At 44.2% G+C, this 9,137-nt stretch overlaps 1 pseudogene; it reads right to left on the bottom strand.

The window, feature by feature from the left end:
* Positions 1–8,151: 8,151 nt before the first annotated feature.
* Positions 8,152–8,270, bottom strand: LOC111744218 (annotated as a pseudogene).
* Between the last annotated feature and the right edge of the window lie 867 nt (positions 8,271–9,137).

Consider the following 9,137-nt stretch of genomic DNA (forward strand, 5'->3'; position numbering starts at 1 on the left):
GGGAGACTAAAAATCTGTCTACTCTCCTTGTCTCTTTGAAGATTGGTCCAGGTCTTTTCACCCTCTCACTTTTGATCTGAATTGAAGTATGTGGAATGTCTGAATGAGGGTAGGTTGAGAAGTATCACCCCAAACAGGTAGTGATCTGTGGAGAGAAATAAGGTTTCCGTCCTTGGTGCTTTTTTTTACTCTTAAATGCCAGGCCTTTAGAGTGAGCTTCTCAGCACATCCCTGGGACCCACCAGGAGCTGCCTCTTTGCCTCAAGAACTAGGTCCACTCCATCTTCATTAAGCTAAAAGCTAAATGTGCTCCCCCTTGCCACTACAAACTACAATATGATGAACAGGCAACAGGAGTCAGGGTCTTGAGTTGAGGCCCTGAGCCCCCGTGGCTTCAGTGACCCCAACCTCTTCATCCAGCTATCACATGGAATGTGCACATGTTCTCCCAGCATGAAGAACACCTGTAATGCCTTCAAAACCTGAGATGCCCTGCAGGTGCCCATCACCGCAGGGCTCTCAGCTACTGCCATGTGCCTTCCAGAAGTCTCTGGCTTCTTCCAGTGCGTGTCTCTAGTTACCTGGATGCCACAAGGTTCTTCTGCCTTGTTCTTTCTCTCCTTCCCTCCCTTCCCCTCTCTTCCACGTCCTTCTCTCCCCTGCTACCTGCTCCTTCTACTTCATTTTCTGGAGCCCAAACAAATTTTTCCTTCTGAGGGTAATTATTGCAGAGTCTTGAATTTAGAAAACACTGTGTCCAACACAAATCCTATAATCAGGATTGGGAGGATATGAAGTGAGGTTCCACTACTAATGTATTAAGAATCAAATGTTCTCTATCCTTTCCTCCATTTCACATTTGGAAAACTGACATACATGTTACACAGAGAATATGCATGGTGCTGGTGAGTTATTGCCATGGTAAACAAGGAAAGGGGGAGGAGGTGGAGAGCAACACTCTATTGCATCTATCAGCACACTAATATAAGGATACAGTCCTGATCTGAAGGGGAAAATCTTGAAATAAATGGTACAATTGCAGTCCACTAAGCAGTGAACTGTACATCCTTCTCTGGTTCATCTATGGATAGATTGGGGCTGAGAAATGTGCAATGCCAAAACCACAGCAGTGAGAAAGAATAGAACTTGATTCACTTTCAACACTGAGTGTGTGTTCACACATGGAATGTGATCTGCATGTCTCTAGGACTCTCTAGTTTCCTCCCAACCTGTTTGCTGCTTCTCTGTGAAGTAAGCTGAGTTCTCTGGTTATCATCTGCAGCAGACTGAGGGGAACCTAACAAATTTCAAGAAGATTCCAGGCATTTCTCAGCATGCTCTGGATCCCATAATTCCCAGGGCTCTGAGTCAAGTGCAGGAAGTCAAGTATTGAGGCACCAACCTGAGTGAAAGGAGGGTAGGCCTGGGAGAAATCACATGTGCTGTTCTAGGCTGTACTCTTAGAGACAGACCTGGCATGGCAAAGGGAGCCCTTCTCATACTGCACACATGCCCAGCTCCCTCCTCATGGAGCTCCCAGAAAATAGAGGCCTGACTCCCAGGAGGAAGACTTCTCCCTCTTGCCTCATCTCATATGCTCCTCTGTAAAATGACAAGATGTACTGCCCCCTTGATAGGAGGGGTCTGGACCTAAGTCTCTGAGTAGTCCTGAACTCAACTTGGGAGAGACAATGTATAAAAGGAAGTTTTATTTAATATGTCCAAATTTTTATTATACTGTCCTATTTCCTTATATTTCCTTTATGCTACCTTGACTTCTCTTTATTACAGACCTAAGACACAGTCCACACCTTCTTTTTGTTCCCTTCCTGACAGTTACTGTAGAGTCCATTCTGTATCTTCACCTTGCAGGCCCCAGCTCTCAGAGTCCCCCAACCAAGACAGTGGCAATAACTGGCAGGAGCATCACAAGTTATCCCCAGGGTCTGCGCAAGAAGCAGCATCTCAGCAGAAGTGACATCAAACGACAGACTGAGCACATTTTTCTTGTGCAGAAGCCAAGTAGAGAGAGATTTCAGGTCTGAGCTAATGAGACGGGAGCCACAAAAACCAGATAAGAGAGACATTTGAAAACAGAAGCCTGGAAATGGAGCCTAAGGAACGCCCCTGGTCACGAGGACACATATGGCAATTGAGTATCGTGAATGTGCTGATCCAATAAGATCACTCTTGCCCCACCTCTAAGGGGTACTCCTCAGAAAAACAGAAGGCCTAGCCAGGGGGAAATGCATGTTTGTGTTCCCTCAAATTCATATGTTGAAGCCTTAACCCCCACTGTGATGGTATTTGGAGGTGGGGTCTTTAGGAGGCAATTAAAGTTAAATGAGGTCATGAGGAGAGTAGGGTGAGGTCTTAAGCTGACAGAGCTGGAGCCCTTATAAGAAGAGTTAGAGACCAGAGCCTTCTCTATGCCTGCATATGAACACACAGTGAGAAGGCGGCTGCTGCAATCCATCAAGAGTCCTCACCGGGAACCGAATTGGATGGTAACTCTATCTTGGGCTTCCCAGCTTCCAAACTTGTACAAAGGAAACTTCTGTTGTTTAAACCTCCCAGTCTTTGGTGTTTGCTTTGGTATCCTGAGCTGACTAAGACAATGCCTAAAGGCCATGAAACTCCATTTATTATGCCCCAAGGAGATTCCAAATGCTTTGCATAATCAACTCACTTTGTTCTTATCTTTTAACCTCACAAACCCATGAGGTAAGTACTGTTTTCATCTTACTGAAGAGATGAAAACACGAGCAAAAGAGGTCAGAAAACATGTCTAAAGAAGACACATGGCTGGTGCATGAAGCACCTGGACCTTGCACCCAAGCCATCTGGCTCCAGAGCCTGTACAATTAACTACTGGGCCTCAGCACCTCATTGGATTTTAATGGTAAGAATGTTGGTCAAGGGCGGGACACAGTTAGGTTCCCCCAACTCATCACCTGAAGCTGCTATCCCCCATCCTTCTGTGGGACTGTCTTTTTCAGGGAAGATCAGTGGTCAAGGGAAAGAAAGTGTCAGTGTTGTTGCTGGTTTGGGGGGCAGTGAAGGTAGAGAAAGGTTGGGCCTCCCAGTGATTCATTCTTATGCGTGCCATTCTTGGCATTTGTCCTCTCTTCCTAAGCCCAGGAAGTCTCTCCCATCGTTTCTGTGGCTGGGCAAGGGTGGAACCTGTGACTCAGCTGAGCTGCAGGGATCTCGGAGGGCCTGTTCCAGAGGGGCCCGTTGCAGAGTGCAGTGGGTAAAAGTTCAATATTACCCACCTGTTTCTCAGGAAGGTGATATTTCACTGCTGCCCATGGGTGCCCAAGGTGAGGGCCAGTGGGGACAATTAGCTGAAGCTGTACTTGGTGGCCCATTGTTCCATGTGAGTGAAAATGACAGCTTCAGACACAAGGATCCCAAAGCTGTCATTTCCTTTAACACTACAAGTAATATTCTTAAAGGAAAAGTTCAGAAGATGCAATAGACAGTATGAGAACACCATCTGTGCCACCCAGTCTCCCTAGGAGGCTTAATATGGCATTTATTAAAACAAACAAACATTCACAGTCACCACCTTTCCTTGGCAGACAAGGGGCAGAGGAGTGGGAAAGGAAAACTCCAGAATAACTCTACCATCTGTACTCTAATAGAGGAAGAGGTACAGAGGAAAGCTCAATTGGTGGAAAGAAGCAGCTTTCAATATTCATTTTCTTCTTTGCTCTTTTCCTAATATTTGACTTGTGGATTTAAAACTTTTTTTTTTTCCTAGCAAAATCATTGTGGTGTATAGTTCTAAATCACAGCTAGTTAATAAAATTTTTATTTTATCAAGCATTGTAAAGGCCATTCCAAGAGTTCAGATAGATGATATGTTGCAGTAATGTATGTATTTATTTAATCCACAAAGTGGTCGTAGCCACAATGATAACAGTATCTGTGCTGTATTAAACGAATGATGATGCACCAGACACTTTGTCAAGCATTTTAGATGCATCATCTCAGTTAAGCCTCCAGACAACCGGGTGAGTTGGGTATTTTTCTTATCCCTGTTTTACAGATGAGGAAACATAGGCACAGAGGGACAGGGTAACTTGTCCAATGTAGTTTGTGGACACTTAAGAGAACAGAAAGAGAGATCATACTTAGTACCATAGCTGCCCTAGCTGGAAAGTAATATAGACTCTGCTTCATTCTGTGTGACTTCAAGGATAGTGGTCACTGAACTACCAATTAGAGATTGGCCTAATTCTAATTGGTAGATCTGTGCCTTTTCTCATTCTTTATTTTCCTCCATTCTTTTTTTTTCCTTTTCTGATTGCAACAGAAACACTTATTTATATTTAGCAGTCAATCACTCCCTGTTATGGACTGAATTATGTACCCTCAAAACTCATATTTTGAAGTCCTAACTTCCAGTACCTCAAAATGTGACTGTATTCGGAGACAGGATCTTTAAAGAAGAAATTAAGTTTAAATGACATCATAGGGTGGGGCCCTAATCCAATCTGACTGGTTTCTTTATGAGAGGAAGTAATGTAGACACAGAGAGACATCAAGAGCGTCTATACATAGAGGAAAGACCACAAGAGGACAGGGAGAAGGTGGCCATATACAAGACAAGAAGGGCTTCAGGAGAAACCAACTGCACTGATCTTGGACTTCCAGCCTCCATAACTGTGAGAAAATAAATTTTGTTGTTTAAACAACCCGGTCTGTGGTATTTCATTATGGCAGTCAGAGCAGACTAATACACTCCCAAAGTGTCAATATTTGGGTATGAATTGGTCCCAGTCATCATGGAGTTCCCAGTCCCTCGAGAGAGACAGTCAGGGTAGCTAATACTGGCAGTACAATTTGATGAATGCTCTGTGAGAGGAGTGCACAGAAAACTGTGGAAAGCCATGGGGATGGAGGGAGGACCCCGCAGGAAGGAGGAGGAGAACAGTTTGAGGGATAACCTTTGAGCAGAATCATGAGGGAGACAGGCTTATCAGGCTGACAAGAGAGAAGGCACTCCAGGGAGAGAGAACAGCAAGGAAGAAGGAAGCTGGAATTTCAGGAATTATCAAGTCTGGTAGATCTTTGACTATCTCAGATTTAACATTCACACTTTGGGCAGTACTGGTGTTGCAGGATACTCGGACAGAGAGACGGAACACTGAGGCAATAGGCAGGAAGTAGTGTTTATTGGTGGTGGCACCGGCTCAGCGGATTCACATCCAAAGGCTGAGCCTGGATCGCAGTGGGGCTTTCCCTTTTATATATGTCTTATACTTCCTCATGTTCTTTCTATATAAGGAAAGTGTATTTTGACTGGTTGGCGGGCCATAAGGGGAGTGACTGACCAGGGCTGGTGGTCTGTGCCACATCAACTGTGACACTGAAAGTCCCTTACCTATTTTGGGAAGGGAAGTGAACAACCTTCAACTGTTATAGCTAACGGTTAGCTCGGCCTCCACTACCGCACTTGAGTGAAGAGACAGGTCCTTGGCATGTACCAATGTGCAATTTTACAAAGGAACAAAGGTGAATGTGAGGGAGCATGGTACTGGTGGAAGCATGTCCCCTTCACTGTTAAGTAAGCTTCTGCACTGCAGTGACTCATTCAACACAAACGTGACTTCAGTCTCATAAAGACTCTGTGAGCAGCTATGTTACAAATTATGAAACTGAGAAAATTACATGATAGAGTGATATTTATGACTCTGACCATTTATGAAAGTCTCTAGGTGAGTCTCTTGTGGATGTTAAGTCCTTGTAGGTCTGAGGTTAATATCACCCTGTGTTTGTAAGCATGTATTCATTTTCCATGGTGGTTCCTTGGATAATTCAGCCATTTACCTAGCACATAGTTTTTATTGAGCATTCCTACTCTGTGTAAGGCACTGTACTAAGTATACGGTGGTGACAAAACAAGTGTTCTATGCCCTCCTGGAGCTCACAAACTAGTGAGGAGGGGTAGTACACAAGGAAGCTGACGTACGTGATTGCTAATGATGATAGATGTTACCAAGGAAAAGCAACTGGTGCTGCGGGAGAGAATAACAGGTGGGGACAGACGATAGGGGTGAGCAAACGGCTCTCTGCGGGGGTGCAGGGTAAGCAAGCTCATCTTGCCTGTAGACAGAGGGAGGAGAATGTTTGAGAGCTCTGAGATGGGAGCTAGGTGTGTTGGAAAAGTGGAGAGCAGAGTATATGAGAGAGGCGGGTGAGGCCAGATCAAACTCCTACTGTGGGCCCTGTAGGAGTTTGGAGTTTACCCACCATGAAATCAGGTGCCCAAGAAGGCTTTAAGTAGGGAGTGCCAGGATCTTATTTACATTTTAAAATTGTTCCTTTGGCTCTCACATGGAGAGTGGATGGGAGGTGCACATGTAAACGCCCAATCAGAAAACAGGTTCCCAAACTTGGTTGCAGATTGTAACCCCTTGGAGGGTATAAAATAATACTGATGTCTGGGTCCCAGTCCCCCATCCTAGGCATTCTGATTTAATTGGTCTGGAGTGCAGCCTAAAATTTTAAAAAGCTTCCCAGGTGATTCTAATGGGAAGCGAAATTTGAGAATTTCTGAATCTAGTAGTTTCAAGATATGATTCAGTGGAGATCCAATGACTATGGCCATAAGAAGGGAAGTCATGGACAGACAAGTGGAATGCAGTTTAGAGGTCGAAACAGCAACTTAGTCGGTACTCTGGTTATGAGCAGGAGAGGAGCAAGGAATTTTAAAGATTACTCAGAAGTGAGGTCTGAGCCACAGATAGACATTTGGGAGGCATCAGTGTTTGGAGAAAAGCCACAGGAATAGAAGCAATCACATGGGAGAGAATATGAGTAGAGAAGAAGAAGGTTCAATTTTAAGGATGAGGGGAGGGAAGAGATGTAGGAGTCGAGGTATAAATGGGAGGTGTGAGGACCCTGGGGGTGTCTACTCCATCCTCCTTCAAGAGAACTGCTGCAAAGTGGATAATTGGTTGAGTTTTGAGGCCTAATAGTGAAGGAGTTGTCTGCAGAAGTGCTTGGGAAAAAGAGGCCAGGAACAGAGGGAATCACAGGAAAGCAATGTGGTATAGTCAGTGATGGAGGTAAACCAGGAGGAGGGATGTGAAGGTAGAGTAAGATGAAGAAAGAAAGGGTCCACTGGATTGTTGAGGATGTTGGTGACTTTGATGAGAGCATTTTCAGATATGAGGAGGGACAGAAGCCAGGACAGAGTATGATAAAGAAGTTGAAAAAAATATGTGTGTAGAAAAAGAATCAGAGGAGGAACGTCCTTATGATGCTGAGGTCCTGAACTATGGGAAGGGATTGGCCTTTGATAGAGAAGTAATGCTCCTATATTTTAGCAGAAGGAATGGAGGTTAGCTTTGTAAAGCAATTATAAGAAAATGAGAGCAATTTTAGCTGATAGATTTTATTTTCTCATTTGAGTATAAGGCAGTTATCGGCAGAAGGTGAAGGGTCAGGTAGTGGGTAGGGGTGAAGGGGAAAGGTGGGAGGATTGAGAACTTTAGAGAACACATGAGATAATCATTGAGGAGAGGTGAGAACACACTTCTAAGAGAATGCTGTGATTTTAGGGCAGCATTGCATGCCCATTTGAAGATGAAGATCATACATTTATGTTGAGTATTAAAGTATGCCTTTTGTTTCCACTAACAAGGCCTAGAGCACAGGTGCAGGCATAGAGAAAGGAGATGGTGGGCTTCATTCTAGGTTGGAATTTGCAGGTCTTTGGTAATTTTAACAAGAGCAGTCTTAATAAAGAGGGCAGGGAAGAGGCTAGATTGAAGGGGCTGAAGTGAAGTGGGAGGTGTGGGGGCCCTGGAGATGTCTGCTCCATGGTCTTTCAAGGTACCCTGGCTGACAGCACACTGACTCTTCCCTGCACTGTTGACAACACTCTGTTTTCCCAGCCAGTGTAATGGCAGGCATACTGGACTTACCTTGGATTTTTAAAACAATGTTTGTATTAGTTTCTTATTGCTGCATGAAAAATTGCTACAAACATAGTAACTTAATTTTTTTAATTAATCAGTTAATTAATTAAATTAAATTAAATTTTTTTGTTTTTTTTTAGGTGAGGCAACCCTTGGTTGACCTCACAGATTGCAAGGACCTTGTCAGCTTACGATTCCTTATTTTTTTATTTTTTCACATCTACAGCACCTGGTCTTCCTAGCTGGTCTCCCATCCAAGTACTAACCAGGCCCGACTCTGCTTACCTTCCAAGATTAGACCGGATTGGGCTTGTTCAGGGTAGCATGGCCGTAGCAAACATAGTAACTTTAAATGACACACACTTATTATCTCACTTTTTATGGGTCAGGAGTCCAGGTATGTTTATGGTCTCACAAAGCTGCAATCAAGGTGACAGCTGTGACTGGGGTCTCATCTGAGGCTGGGGTCCTATTCTAAGTTCAGATGTTTATTGGCAAAATTTATTTTCTTGCAGCTGCACAACTCATGGTAGCTTGCTTCTTCAAGACCAGTGAAGGTACAGAAAGGTTGGGCTTTCCTTTAATTTATTCTTGTCTCTGTGTATGCTCTCCTTGGCCTTTGTTCCCTCTTCCTGAGCCCAGGAAGGCACCCCAGTCATTTCTAGGGCTATGCAAGAGCAGGACCTGTCACTCAACTGAGCTGCAGAACCAGAATTCCAGAAGGAGGAGACAGCATCTCTGTTGTTTCAATTCTCTTACTTGTGGACCCACTTTTAAAAGGTTTGCCTCATTAGGGTAACTGCAAATCTTCACTTCTTTAAAATGACTTTTTTGCTTCTCTTCCTCCTTGATTCAAACTTGGGCCTTGGGCTCACTTGCTTCTTTTCTTTTTTTATCCTTCTACATACTGTACAACCACTCCCCTATAAGCCCTTAGGTCAGCATTAAACAGTCTTAGGAACAAAGCCTCAGGTCTGTTGACCACAGAAACAGAGTTTTGGTCAAACTAAAGATAACATCTTGCAGCTCCACACCCATGAAGGCAGAACAACCCTACCAGCATACTCTGGAAACCAGACAGAACAACACCATGACTGACATCAGCACCTGATGCAAAGATCAGCTGCCTCCTACCCTAGCCTCTACCAATCAGTAGAGCCCACAACCTCAACTCCCTTAGCTACTAATGAGTTTCACCCTGTA

This window comes from Pteropus vampyrus, unplaced genomic scaffold (genome assembly GCF_000151845.1).
Source record: "Pteropus vampyrus isolate Shadow unplaced genomic scaffold, Pvam_2.0 Scaffold129, whole genome shotgun sequence".
NCBI lineage: Eukaryota > Metazoa > Chordata > Mammalia > Chiroptera > Pteropodidae > Pteropus > Pteropus vampyrus.